Source organism: Haemaphysalis longicornis, unplaced genomic scaffold (assembly GCF_048455015.1).
Source record: "Haemaphysalis longicornis isolate Haplotype H1 unplaced genomic scaffold, Haemaphysalis longicornis Haplotype H1 scaffold_1, whole genome shotgun sequence".
Lineage (NCBI taxonomy): Eukaryota > Metazoa > Arthropoda > Arachnida > Ixodida > Ixodidae > Haemaphysalis > Haemaphysalis longicornis.
The window spans coordinates 207,104,716-207,119,715 of NW_027526203.1; the positions used below are offsets into that span (position 1 = coordinate 207,104,716).

At 45.7% G+C, this 15,000-nt stretch overlaps 1 pseudogene; it reads left to right on the forward strand.

The window, feature by feature from the left end:
- Positions 1 to 10,780: 10,780 nt before the first annotated feature.
- LOC144156828 (uncharacterized) overlaps positions 10,781 to 15,000 on the forward strand; it is a 38,337-nt pseudogene continuing 34,117 nt past the window's right edge.

A 15,000-nucleotide genomic window follows, 5' to 3' on the forward strand; every position in this document is an offset into this window, starting at 1 on the left:
CCAATCGGCAATCTGGCTCACGCTAAGATCCTAGATAATAGACGCATTATTCAACGCTTCGAATCCACTATACACGAGATAATCCTTAGATGTCTCCTTTTGGAATTTCAAACTAAATGGACCGTAACGTGACGTGAAATTACAATGGAACAGAGTAGGTTTGACAAAGCAGGCCCGCGTTCTAATTTATTTGAAGAAGGGCGTGCACTGCCAGACGAAGTTTTTCAGTGTCCACGTGCAAAGGGGCCTTTTCTACTTTTGTAGTTTCACAAACTGTTATCTTCCATTTTTTATATTTTGCTTTTTTAAAAACTAGCTATCGAGTTTAAAGCCTCGCGTGAACCAAATATTTCTTCGCTATAGCCGACACCACATGCAGCTCTGGCGGTTTTTGTTTCGTTATAAAAAGAATAAGTGTCACTGAAATGAAGCGTGACCAACCAAAGTTTGTATTTAGTTCGCTAAAGCTGGTAATTCGCTATATCAGTGTTCGTAATAAGGAGGTTTGACTGTAGTTTGCTGTAAACACTGGGCATGCAGAAACTAGATGCAAGGTTCTCTTACTCGGTTAAGTTCAACGCACATCCTTGCATTTGCAGTTGGACCTTTCTCATTTGCATTGGGCCTCTCAATGCCCAGAAAAATCATTTTTTTTTACCCCCAAGAATGAGTGTGTCTTGAGGGCCACAAGTGCTTGCACTGCCAAGAAATGCGCCTTTTGCAACCGCACGCTCTGTTGTTTCCATAGTAAGCAGTTCGCCAAAGACTCAAGGCATCACAGAATGCAGTGATGCAGCTGCTGAGATTTTGTAAGTCGTGAAAGGCAGCAAAGTTGTATCTAAGTACCATGCAAAGTTGCAGTGCCCTATAGTGTGTGCAAAGACGAGCTCTGCAATACCTATGATGCTAATAGCAGCTCTGTACAGAATACAAAGAGCCTAATACATTGTTCAGAGTGTGAGTGCTACCACGAGATGAGACTGCCTGATTACTGCGAATGGTTTTCGTGAAATCCAGGAAATCTTGAAACATACAGGACATTGAGCGGGGAGTGGGCAAAGCATTATTCAGTGCAGTGCTCCCGTTAGGTCGTTTCTCTTTACCTTGCTCTTTTTACCTTTCTGCAGTTATTTGTGTGTTGTGCTGTTGGTATGGGCATTCAAAGAAGCGTAGCTTCCGTTTTTTAACCATTGGAGGAAACTGCTAGTCCGGTTTTGTTGTGCAAGTGTTGAACTTCTTTTAGCACCTTTGGTTTTCACTAAAGAAGTCTAGGGCTTTTTTTTCCCCAACTTTTAGCGGGCACTGCTAGAACAGGCAAGTCGCAAGCGGATGCTATTCTTGTGTTGCACATTGTCTTTGTGCAGCATTATGGCTCAGCCCTGTGAGTTTGGAGCAGTGGGTGTTGTCATTCTTGTGTCTTTCTGTTGATGTCTTTTATTCTTTGATTGTGCCTTTTGATTTCTGTCTTTTATATTTTATTATCATTTTATTAACACTTAAGACAATCTTATTTAATTAAAGGGGCCGTGCAGACAAAGCACAAGTTTGGTTCATTCGAAAGATTGCCTCGTTGGCACCACTTTTAACGTGCACTTTGCTCAAATAAGCTATATAATTAGGAAAAAAAGGGAATGGCCATGCAACCAAACAGCGCATTTCCCGCAGCAGTACCTATGATGTCATATGTGCCTGCTCTACAATTGGCGAGGCCCGCAAAAGCAAATGCAAACTAGGCAAGGCTTAAAAGTTTGCCGAACAAGCTATTTGCGCTTAAATTTAAGGCACATTCTTTTTGTAGCAGTAAGAATGGTGGGGTGAACAATTAGTCACGAACGAAAACGCAAACACCGAAGAAGTTAGTGTGGCACTTTGCCGGCTGCACAGCCGTCGGACGCGTTGGACTTGTCTGACACAACACTGACCAATTGACATAAGCAGCACAGTAACTGACATTGCCATGTTGAGTCGTAGCTTACGCGTTAGGAAATGGTTAGTGCAAACCTTAAAAACTAAGGCAGTTTTAGAAGTCCGGCCAGAAGCAAAGTGTGGACACTGGCACTGATGATGATGATGATTATTACTGGCTTTCCCTTTTAATCGGGGCGTCGGTTGTCAGCAACCGACTTGCCTGTTTTATTACGTTTACTTGCCCTACTTCCAGCTAACCTATAGATTTGCTTCCTCCCTCCCACCTCACCCTCTTTTCTGTTTTAAACTCATCACCCCCTCCCCTCTTTTTTCTCCCCTCGCTGTTCTAAATTCTCGTCCGCATGATTACTCCGCCTGCGTACCCATCCCTTCCCTACTTTTCCTCCACCACCACTCCAGTCGCCTCTTCGTCACCTCTATGGCCTTGAAGTTGAGGTTCCCCCTCGCCCCAAATCCCAAAGCCTCCGCCAGCGTCGTTTCCCCCTCACCCCGTGGTGGCCGTATCTCTGTGCAGCTCCTGACAATATAGTCTATAGTTCCCGATCACTGCCGCAGCATGCACACGTTTCATCCTGCTGCCTGTAGCTGCCCGTGTATGCCCGGGTTCCCAGGCACCCTGCCCGTGCCTCGAAGAGCAATGCACTGCCTCTCGTATTGCCATAGAATCCCTCCTTAATTTCCCGTTTCTCTGCCCTATAAGTCTCCAGGGTTTTTTTCGCTTCCATTCTCTGTGCCCACTTCGTCGTCTCTGCTGCCTTTACCTGCTTTTTAACTGTTGTGTAAACCCCGCTTTCCCCTACCGACTTTCCGTACCGCTTGGTCAGCTGTCTGGTCCTCCATCTCCACCGCGTGTCCACGCTCCTCATATACAGGTACTTAAACACCCTCACAGCCCATTTTTCGTCCTCCATGTCACGAAGTCGCTCCTCAAACTTTATCTTGCTCTTCAGCAGTATTGCAGCAGTATTGCAGTGCCATCTTCAGCAGTATTGCAGCGCCATCTATGAAAGTGAGCGATACCAAACGGCCATCTGTGAAATGGTAGCAGCCCTGGTCAGCAGGCTATCTTCAGTTTTAAGGCCCTTATCTGGATACGTCATTGCCGATGTCACGAAAACACACAATTTAGCGGGAGCATTGAAATTTTGGCTTAAAATGTTTAATTTCTCTGATTAAAGCATCGTTTCCTGCCGGGCAGGCACTGAAGGCACTATAAAACACTAAATCTTGTATTTTGTCTGCATGGCCCGTCTGTTGTGTAAGATTCATTTTTGTGCATCTGAAAAAATAAAGAGACTAAAAAGTGGCCGTTTGCTATTTGCTGTAAGTACCGTGCTGCACAGAATCAGTGCTTGCCACGGACACATCGCCCACCCAAGGTTAACGTTTGGGAACAGTATTCACCCCCTCCAAACACAGTACGGTGCCGAGCTGGGCTAGTAGGTGTGTATTAATTTTTGAAGAAAATTGGCACATAGGAAACAGGCGAGAATAAAGACAACCTACCACCTTTCCTCTTATTTTTGTTTCCTGTGCACCAGTTTTTAAGAATGAAAGACGTATTTAAAAAATAACATCAACAATTAAAAAGGAAAGAAAAAAGTTGCTATCAATTCCACCTCTGTGAAAACTTTTCAAAGGGTAACCCGCTACTGTGGCCAACCCCTTGAGCTGCTGTGCTCAGAAAGAAGGGTCCAGTTGGTGCCTTCAGGAAGTGCCTTTCAGATGGGGGCAAAACGCAGAAACATCTACAAGGGGGTTTTAACACGCAATCAAGAACCCTTGTTAAGTGCATCAGGTGTAGCTCTGCCCATGAAAACTGAACTGCTTTTTTTTCTGTTAAAAAACACCTCTCTCCCACAATGTAACTATATAGCCTAGTATAATTTAGTAATCTTTGACCCGAGGCAATCAAATGCCAGTGGTACACAGCACATTGTTCCTTCAGGGCTTCAAATGTTAGCTAACGATCTGGACTTCCACTGAACAGTGAAATAGAGATAGCGGGGATTGTGACATTCCCATGGACACCCTTTCGCTAGCTTTCCCACACGGTCATTGCGTGAGGGGAACATGTCCCTTCAATTGTATACAACACGGGTTGGCTTTTTCCCAGTCCGCGACGGAAAGTCGGAGGAGAGATGGTACGCTCCCTCGAAACTTTGGGATGCATCTAAATGGCTCACGAGCCCCATCTGTGCATCGGTCACCCAGCTGCAATCATGCAATCGGTCATAGAGCCACAATTGGCCACTGAGCTGCATGTGAAGGCACATTGCTGCCCTAGAATTCCACAGGTGAATCAAACCACCTCAATCTCTGCAGTGCTGTTTAATACTTTTATAACTCACTTTATAAACACCAACATGAGAAACATGGCAGCGTCCTTTGTTCGATGCAAAGATGATACATGCACGTGTTTATAAAGACTTCGGGATTAACTGACTGGAGCGAGTGAATAATAGTAGTGACCTTTTCTCAAGACTGAAGTTTAATTATTTACTGGAGTGGCGTTGTAAGTTGGTTAAAGGGACACTGAAGTGAATTTGTCAAGCTCCCGTTTTTGCTTGCACTGTGTAGACTGGCTCAAATTAACACACTATTCATCGTTTATTCGGTTGACAAATCGGTAATTATTTTACAAAGCGCGAAAGAAGAAAAACTACTATGCGCGGTTTGCGGCGGCCGCACCAACTAAAGGCTGTGACGTCAGGAGGGGGGGCACCGTGATTAGACGATGCCCAAGGTTAGCAATCAAAAGTTTCGGTTTTGGTTCTGTAAAACAACATGCTTGACATCTGATGGCGTTGTTGGATGGGCATTCTCAATATCTCAGTAATCATCGTACCGCGCTTCTGCCATGTTGCCGGCTGTAAATGCATAAGATAAACCTCCCAGGGCGGCTTGGAATCGTAGAAATCACTAGACGAGGCCTACGCAGTGGATGAACGCCCTCCGCGTCACCGCAGACTCTCAAATGCCATGCGCTTTTCCCGCATATTCGGAGCTTGCCTCACTCATGTCTGTTCGTAAAAAGCTAGTTCGCACCAGGCCAAGGGTGTGCTGATTCAGGCCTGGGCCCACTGCCCGCAAGCAATCGGTGCTTGTGGCAACAGCACGCCAACGAGAACTCGCTCTGCGATCTCGCTCGCGGAGCAGTGAACGTTACGGCCCAAAAATGGTGAACTCAGTTCAGAAAACATCGGCCGCATACGAAAAAATCAACTTACAATAAAAAATACATGTACCCTCGGGGATTCGAACTTGCGACTTTCAAAACAAATCCCAGCGCCTCAGACCGCTAGGCCACGAGCCGGCGCCGGTCAGAGTGGATATATAAGGTTTATAATGTATGACCATTTACACTTTTATTTATTTTAAGCATTTTAAGTAGTGACTATTTGTTGTATATCACTCCTGCAGTACGTGTCCCCCAAACTTCCACAATATCTCACGTCTAGCAATTGCATTTCTTTGACGGAAAAGCGTTCGCAGATGTGCGGTCGTGCTGCTGACCGCTGTGCTTGTTTACCCAACGCAAAAAGTGCTTCCTGCTCCCTAGTTTTGCGCTGTACGGTAAAAGTTTCAGGTGATTTTATTTTCTTAGTACCTTTATTGACTTCGCTGACTCTTCTCCCGCCTTCAATTGGCCTTAGATTTTCCTACTAGCGTAAAGTCAGCGAAGCGTCGCATGTGCACTTGCGCAGCGCTTATGTGGAGCGACCCGGACTCTGAGTTTGACACAGTGTACAAACTAACAAAGTAAGGAAAGGCACATTCTTTCATTCACAAAGGTGTTGTGGCTTAGTTTCAATTGAGCGAGCGAATAGCGATGACCCGTCGGCGGCCGGCGGACGAAACGCTGGGCCGACTGACTCGATCGGTAGGTCCGCTGGTCGGCGAACCGTGCAGCAGCAGCCATTTTCCAGCTCATCTCCTGCTGACGTCACACGAAACGCCACAGAAAATGGGCGAGCGTAAAGAGAGGAGGACAGCATTTGCGAATTGATTTTTCTACTAAATAAATTCGCGTAAACGCGGCCAGAGTGGTCGAAACAATGCCTACGGACTCCGAACTACAATTTGCGCTGGTAATCCCGCAATGTTTACAAATCACTTCAGTGTCCCTTTAAAGGGACAATGCACAATGTGCGTTGGTGACGTGATATATGAGTAGATTAAACCGAAAACTTGGTTATCCCACCTAGCCAAGCGCATGCACGTCACAGAACAGTGGCGGGCATTCCGTTACCAGCCCCTTCGCTGCAACTCATTTCACGCGATGCAAATCCGATTTGATTGCTACAAACGAAGCAGTAACGTAACAAAATAGACGTTTACAACTGTGGTGCACGATCGGGACCTCAGCCCTAGTCGCCAAAGAGTGACGGCGCGCTGCCAACAGCATAAAAATTGAAGCAACGTTATGGCTTTGCTTTTGTTCAGTTTTTCTGCCAAGTGCGATCTGTAGACAGAGGATTTCATAAATTTCCCATCAACTGATTTCAGCAAACTTGGTATGCTCGTGTTGAGCGAAAAGCGAGCTACATTCTAGAACCTTTCTTTTTTTCATATGCCCAATGGACGATGCTATATGTACTACGTAGTGAAGTCTCACCGGAAATCGCTATACGCACTACCGATATAGCGCCATCTATGGAAGCTGTCAGAAGCACTCTTTTTTTATGTTTTTATTTTTTTTACGTGGTCTCAAGCGTTCGGCCGGTCGACATGGCTGCTTGTCGTCGCTTTTGAACGATCCATGGATGGATCGACCCCCCCTGCGACAAATCACGGTAATAAAGCGTTAGTCTTGAATCGTGGGCCGGGCTGATGCACACGATTCGCGCCAGGGCCGTCAAGTTGGCGTGGCAACTTCCCGATCGCGCCGTCAACACGCCGCAGTGGTTCAAAGACGGCTTGCCCAGTCTGAAGGTAGGTATTTCTGGCCTCGTTGGTTTGTCCCGTAACGCTTGCTTTACTGATGTTGAAGTTGGACACCCGCGTCGACCGCCGAGCTTATATTTCCGTCACCAGCCTTTCCACCCGATGCGCGAGCATGCATGCATGTCGCGTGGTTCCTTCAGCCGGCCGGAGCAACTGAACGGTGCGAACGCGTATTGGATATCTTCAGCACGTTTCCCCTCACTTTGTTAAATGTCGTTTCATGCATTGTTACAAGTGCGATAACGCATAAGGACAAGCACTTTTTTAATCAACAAGTGTGAAGCTAATAATAGGAGATGGGGAGAGTCAGTGATGATGCTTGTATCCGCTTTCTAGTGCCGTATAATTAGTGTACTGAATCTTTCTCAGGGCCAAAACATCGTTCCAGGTTGTAGTGAAAGTTGTGGAACAGACCAGGAAGGCACCAATGCCTTGTTTCTCTTTGAAGCAGCCTTGTATTTATGCATTGAGAACAAATTCGACCAGCTGCACACTTCACTGGTTCCGTATGTATTAGCATGGGCGTCTGCAGAATTTTATCTTGAGAGGGCAAATCCATTGTTTCGGGCAAGAATAGGGAGGGGGCATGGGGGAGGGTGCAAGTGCTGGGGGGGGGGGGGGGTAAGGGGGGGCAACATGTATATGTTCCCATTCATTGTGTAGTATGATTCTAATCTTGTGCATTGCTCTTTTGACTCAGAAGTACTGGTTTTATTTGGGTGGCAGTTCCTTTTTCCTAAAAAAAGGTAGTTCTTACTGTAAACGGGACCAAACAGCAAAAAAAAGGAGATCAGTTCTAAGTGAGGAGGAAAAAGGTTCACGTTAATTTATAACAAAAACTACGACAGCTTCTGCATGCGGTGTGGTTCCTGTCGGGCTAACAGATTTGCAAAAAAATTGCACAACACTTCCCACGGTGTGGTCACATGCAGCCCTGCACCAACGGCATCTGGTCCCATTTTCTGTGACTGGCCATAAAAACTGGCTGCTTCAAAATAATAGTAAATTTCTTAGCCGCATTTACATTCAGGCAAAAAGTATTGTGCAGCCATTTAATGTAGTAATGGTTGGTATGGAAAATCGTGCTGAATAGGTTTTTCACGAAAGTTGGTTTCAAGAATTCAAATTGTGCCAGTAAGACAAAAATAACAATGAAAAAACATAATAAAGGTCCTGGGTTTTGCCATGTTTATTTTTGTGCTTTTTTTCTGTCTTTTATACAAGCAACATAGCCGTATTGCTAATTGTATTGCACCTTTGGTTTTACAGGTCACCCAGAAAGGACAACTTCAATTGAAGCTGAGGATGTGGTGTAATAAAAATTTACTTCATATTGTAAAACAATAGCAGTGTTGATGTCTTCTTGAAAGTGTAAGAAACAACAGCCTTTCTTGGACCTTTTGCATGCAGACTTATTTTTGGATAACTTGAAAACAATGTAAAATAGTTAACCCGTTTCTTCTTGTCTTCTTTTTCTTTTAGGGTAGGTGGCGCTTCTTTTCTTTCAGGTTGTTTTGAGTTGACTGTTTTTCATAATTGATTCAGTTATTTAAGCATTCTGGAGTAGACATACTCTCAGTACAATTGAGCTGACGTCGCCTGAAGTTTATCATGGGAAGCGTCACACGTGCACCCAGCTGCATGCTCACCATGGACACGGACGAGTTGCAGGGTGTGAATGAAGGTAGCACAGAATTCTTTTATCAGCATGTAACCACCTAAGAGTCCACATACTTGAGCAAAATCATGGGCATCTTATGTGGCATAGAAATAATGGCAGTTGCTCTGCCAATTGGAAAACATACAATTCAAACAATGCAGATGCTAATCAATATATATTTCCTTCGGCTTAGAAATGGCCTCTTTCTGTATTTTATACTTTATAAATAACATAATGCTTGGCTGCAGCAGCTCTGATAAACTAGAAAATGTCAATAATGAAGAGATGGGCATTGCTTCCACATAATTTACATATTTTTTTTTTACCATTCGTGATGTGAAATTGCCTAGGGGAGTCTTTGGAGCTTGGTAAGAAACTGCTTCAATGCACAACGTAAACCGTGTTGGACAAACGGCACTGCTAGCATGTGACATGCACGTGAAAGAATGCAGGATAAAAGTTCTATACATGCATCTTCCGGTTTCCTTTTCCTGTGTCTGCATGTTGAAAGCGCCTTTATTTGCCAAAATAAGGCTGAGTGGGAGGAGGGATGTGAAACGTTTAAAGGTCACACTGCAAAAGAATGTGTCTTAAGAGTTTCGTAAACACTATGGATTAGCTGCTTTACATCAGAAGGGTTTCTTACCATCACGTTTAGCCCTGATGACTTCCTTGCACAGCTTAACAGCCATGCGGAAAAGCCAACTTTAACAGCTCAAGGCAAGGTGTACGAACGCATACGAGCTAAAAGCACAGGTGCGCGTTCCCCCGTTTGTACTCAAGAGTTCCTGTAGAACATACTTTAGTTAACTGCTGCGTAGTCAATTAAAACTGGTGTTTTGTGCGCTGCCGAAACCACATCGCGCTAAGAGGCACGGGGAAGCGTATTAGACATCTCACTCAGGGATCTCAGAATCTTATTAAGGCGAATAAAGCCGCCGTGGGCAGGCGCGTAGCCAGGATTTTTGTTCGGGGGGGGCTAAGGTTGTTCTCGACACCCCCCCCCCCTCCCCCCACCGAAAGAAAAAAAAAAGTGCGGCAGTTTTCAAGCGCCCTTAAAGGCTGTGAAGATAAAATACATGTTGGGTTCATTAGGAAGACTGTCGTTCATTAAAATGACTGTCTTGTCCCAATAACAACGATACCAGTTCTATCTCAAACTAATCAAAGGAATAATCGACCTAACAAATTAAATTAAACATTGGGCGTTCTGCTGCTGAGCATGAGGACGCGGGTTCGATTCCCGCTCGGGGGTTTATAAAGCGCGTTTCAGGTCTCTTATGCTAGTGACGTTGAATATTGCGGTTTTATTTTGCCGGTGCGCAGTTGTAAGCTCAAATTTTAAGTTCAAATCTCGCGCAGGTGATACTGGACGCGATGCACGCACGGGAACCTCGTCCGTGTGTACTTTGTGTCTACTGTGTGTACTTTGAGGAAAGAATGCCATCCACAATGAATCTGCGTAGGCTTTAAACATACATCTTTATTTCGTTGTTTTTGTGGAAACAAGCGAAGGAAATTAGCAAGTATTTTGTGCGTACACTCCTGTTACGTCCGTAGATTAGCGTCCACTGCAACGCTAATACAGCATATTGTGCATTGATATCGAGCGCAGGTGCATCCCTACATATGGGAACTAAGAATAATACCCACAAGAAGGTTTGTCCTACCAACGATAATTTCACACAAATTTCATCCCGATACACGGCAAAATAGCAGCACTGAACCAGCACAACACCACTACCAGCACCAGGTTGCAAGACAGCTAGAAGATTTTGTACAGGATTTAAGCGCAGCTGTCCCGGCATTTTTCAAACATTCATGGCACCGCATCTGTGGAAAAGCCACTAGGGGAAGGTGGTGGGGCAACGGCAAAAATAATGCAGTTTTTAAAAGATGTATAAAAGAATAAATACAGTGCTATAAAGAATAAATACAGTGAAATAAATGTGTACCGAAAAGAATGTGCAAGTGGTGGAGTAGAAACAAGTAAAATGAGACACAACAAATGAAGCAAACATCGAAAACACGCAATCGAAAATAAAATAGATCCCAAGGCCTAAATGATTTTCTGCTTTGGGGAATGGGAAGAACTCCGACAGTTAGTTTTAAAGTATATACAGGTATATACAGTTTTAAAGTATACAGGTATATACAAAGCCATCGTGGCATATACAGAGCGGGAAGCTAGAGGACAAAGCCTAACCGGCGGGGAACCCTCGCGAAGCGATCGATGACATCAGAATGGCTGATGTTTACATCCCTGTGAGACTAGAGAAGAGCCAGGCCAACCAGCCTGTCCTCGGACATTGTCGAGCGCAGGTAGGTTTTGAGCCTTCTCAAACTGGAGAAGGACCTTTCTGCTGTGGCAGTTGTTAGCGGTAGCGTTACCAATATTTGCAGCAACTTATGGATGTTCGGGTAAAAAGTGCTGTCGCAGAGAGGAAGAGCACCAAGAGCAGCGCTTGGGCGTAAGCTCGACTCTGTTGCCTCCCACTTTGTCCACCAGAGCCTAAATTCACCCAGACACGCCCTCTCATCTACATCTTTGGTGAACGCAAGAATCAGTTCCTTTGCTTGCTTGAGGCGGACATCAAGCGCTGAAGGAACTGCTGCGGGGATCAGCACACTAAAGCTCTCTATTAACTGCCTGTGCGTCTCAAATCGCTGGTTTAGTTGAGACAGTATGAAATCAATGAAGGGTAGGTAGAGAGACTTGCGAAAGTAGTCCTCTGCGCTTTCCGCGGGAGCATTTCCACGATGTCGTTGGTGGCTGCTAAGCCTTGGCTTTACTATCTCCACATTGTGTTGTTCGCCACATTCTCCAGCCTTGGCGAATACCTCCCCAAAGCAAGCCTCGGCATTTACTCGATAACCCTCAATAGTGCGTTGCACAACATCTATGTGTTCAATCGCCATGCACATGTCCGCGTTCTTTGCTTGGAGCTTCCTCGATAATGGCAGAGTCACTGCAAACACTTGCTCTGCGACATGGAGGCTCACAATGAATGACGGCGAAAGCAGTGCACACATGAGGTTGTTCGCCTGGGCTGCGTTCTCAGGGCTTCCTGTCGACTTAATTTCTTCTAGCGCCGCAACGACCGAGTCAAACAGACTAACGAAAGACAGAAGTGCATCGTGTTTCTCTACCCAACGGGTCTCACACAAGCCAAGAAGCCGCGTTCGCCTACACCCAGAATGCATCTGAACAATCTGTTTGCTTAGCACGCTTGTTCGGCTTGGGGACTTTCTAAAGAATTTCGCAGTTTCCTTACCCGACCGAAGCAATTCCTAATATCTGCAACACAACAAGCAGAGCAAAGCACGAGGTTTAAACAGTGGCTTGCACAGTGCGTGTACAGCGCAGTCGGATACTTCTCGCGAACGGCGGCCTGCACCCCGTTTGCTTTCCCGGCCATCGAACTGGCGCCATCATACCCCTGCCCGCGAAGGTTGTTCATGTCAATACCGATGCTCACCAAAAATTTTACAATTTCTTCTGCGAGGTTCCGGCCGCTTTGGTCATGTATGGGAACAAAGCCCAAAAATACTTCCTCAACCTGGTTGCTTTGTTTGTCCAGGTAGCGGGCACATATTGTAAGTTGCTCAATCCCTGCAACATCGGTCGTCTCATCTGCGAGTACGGAGAAGCAACCAGCGTTGTTAATTTTTGAAACGATTTTGTCTCTGATGAGGGTGCCGCAGATCCCAACGACCTCATTCTGAATTGCTGGGCTTAAGTAGGAGGCATTGCCGGAGCAGCTCTCGATATGTTCTTTAAGGCAGGTGTCGCCGCAACTACTCCGCATGCGCAGCAGGGCTCTAAAGTTACCCTCGTTCTCTGATGGGACAGTGCTTAGATCTAGTGGCCCGCTGTCATTGTGGCCACGAAGAGACAGGCCTTGCCTTCCACAAAAGATTATTGTGTCGATGATAGGTGCCAGTCGCTTCCGGTTTTCCTTGACCTGAAACTTCCTGGCGATATCGAGCTGTATGAAGTCGTCAGCTGCCGATTGGCTTTCTCGATGGTACCCCGTTTTCTGGTGGGAATCGAATATTTCGAGTGCATGTTTCCAGTCCGTGCAAGGTCTGGACACGAGCGCGCCAGCGGGCGCGTGCTTCCCTTTTCCAACTTCGGGGTGAGAAAAGATTGCACAAACACGGCAAAACGCGCCCTCACACACAGCGAAATAACTCAGCCATGGGTACTTTTCAAGCCACGTCAGTTGAAATTTCTGCTTTTGTTTAGAGTCGCAGACGCTGTTGAAATCGTAGTTTCTACCAGGACGCCATGGGGATTTGAGCAGCTGGTGCCTTGTGACGTCGTCAATTTGGGTGCCACTTTGGTAGAGCCCAATGTCGAGCCTGCTGTACTCAATTCTCCCTTCGGTTTCTGAAATAGTTAATTAACTTGACACCTTTCTATTGCTGGGTGCCCAATAATAAAACTTACCTTGAGGAGGCCTCTGATCTACATGAATGCGTGTACCATCCTGCGCGGGGCGGTCATCCCCTTCTATTCTTGGTCGCGTTCCTGCATAAGGTATAGGAAGTCATGCCAAAGTTAAATATTGTATGCAGTATTCAAATACAAATGTAGCACAAAATAATAACGCGAATACTGCGGCGTTCGACGGGGCTCCTGCTTTAGGCACGTTGGAAGTTTGTAGTGAGATTTGATGAAGGGACTATAATGGGGTCTCACTATTCTGATTCTAAACATTACAGAAGCACGTATTCCTTAGCAGACGCGTGTGCTGTAGTGGTTCAGCCGAGTACACAGCGCAGGTGGTAAAGCTAAGCGATCAAGCACCACTTCACAGTGTTTGAGCTTGTGTACAGGGATCAGAAAAGCATTGCAGTTTTAATCAGTAATTCGGGAAATCAAACTGACCTTGGGCATCTCCTTGATTGACCGGAAAACGGGGGGCATTGGGATGCTGCGCAAAGCCAGCGTGAGTATCCGACGTGGGTCGATGCTTGAAAAGAGTCGGCGTTTCATTCCCCACTGGGAACCAAGAAAACATTTGTGAAGGCGCTGCACACTTTTCAAACGCTATAAACTACTGCATTCTAGCATGAAGCGAATTTCAGTGGCACGGGTAAGGTTGGCGACGATAGTGATGTTCAAACTGGAGGTTGATTTTAGGCTGATTAAGTTAAAACACGCGAAATCAGCTAATGGCGGGAAAGTTACATACCTACAAAAGACTTCGCCCGTTGGCTATTGTTTGTGAATTATTGAATGTAACCTATGAGCGTGAGGGTGCCTTGTTTGTAGTTCCTCTTCTTATGTGCCCCTGGTCTCTTTTTGCGCTGTGAAGCTTATGGATTACCAATGTACCAGAGAAATCATTTGGCTATTACACTATATGCAGCTGTAGATTAGGCACTCTCGCATCAGGGCGAGAGTGAGAGAGCCTGTAGTCTGTGGCGCGTTTTAGCCGACATTCATTTGTCACGCAGGACATGCACTGGCAAAACGATACTCTTTCGCCGGAAGCCTTCACAACAGCACTAAACATGCATGTGTCGTTATTCTATCAATACAGTAAGTCAGCATACATAACTCAACAGTTACCCATACAAATTTGCTCCTCTTCCATTTTCACAGTAGTGGAAGGGCTCCGAATTTTGCGACTCTTCATGTACTGATAGTAACGCTGTCCTGGTAAATTCCTAAAAACCGTCTCAGATGTCATAACTACTAAACATTTAGGCATTCACATAATCGGTATTAGTGGTTTCTTCCCCGGACGTTACCTATTCGTTATATGACGGGCGTTTATTTCAATAATTTTGCAGCAGGAAAAGCGGAGTATTCAGTAATCGTGATAGTGACGGTGACTGCATATCTATTTCATCTATTTTGGTTATCAAGCGCAGTTAGGGTTACCAAACATCTTTCCCTAGTCCTATAGTTTTTGAAGTACAGAAACCTACGTGAATATTGGTGATATGCGGCAAACAGTCAGATCTCGATATAACGAATCCCGTTGGGCCACCAGAAATCGTTGTTTCGAAATATCGTTGTAATGAAAAACTGGCGATTATAAGCCAGTGCTCAATGGGTCGCGGGTTCGATTCCCGGCGGCGGCATCCGCTTTTCAGATGCGGGCGAAAAGCAAAAACGCCAGTGTGTATGAGGTTTCAGCGCACGTTAAAGATCCGCAGGTGGTCAAAATTAATCCGGAGCCCTCCACTACAGTGCGTCTCATCGCCTGCTTGCGTCGGTGCGTTAAAACCTACAATCAATCGATCAATCAAAGAAACCTAGGAATGAAAACGACATACGTGAGCAGTAGACGCGTGTGCAGACAGCAAACTCTCAAATTAAAATGTTGGGGTCACTTCAAAGCTAATTCGTTTGAAGACACCAGTTATTTTCTCGCGCGTGCAGCACGCGCGACCCATTAGGATTGCCTCTACATATTCCACCTTGAGCAATACCTCATCGGGTACGT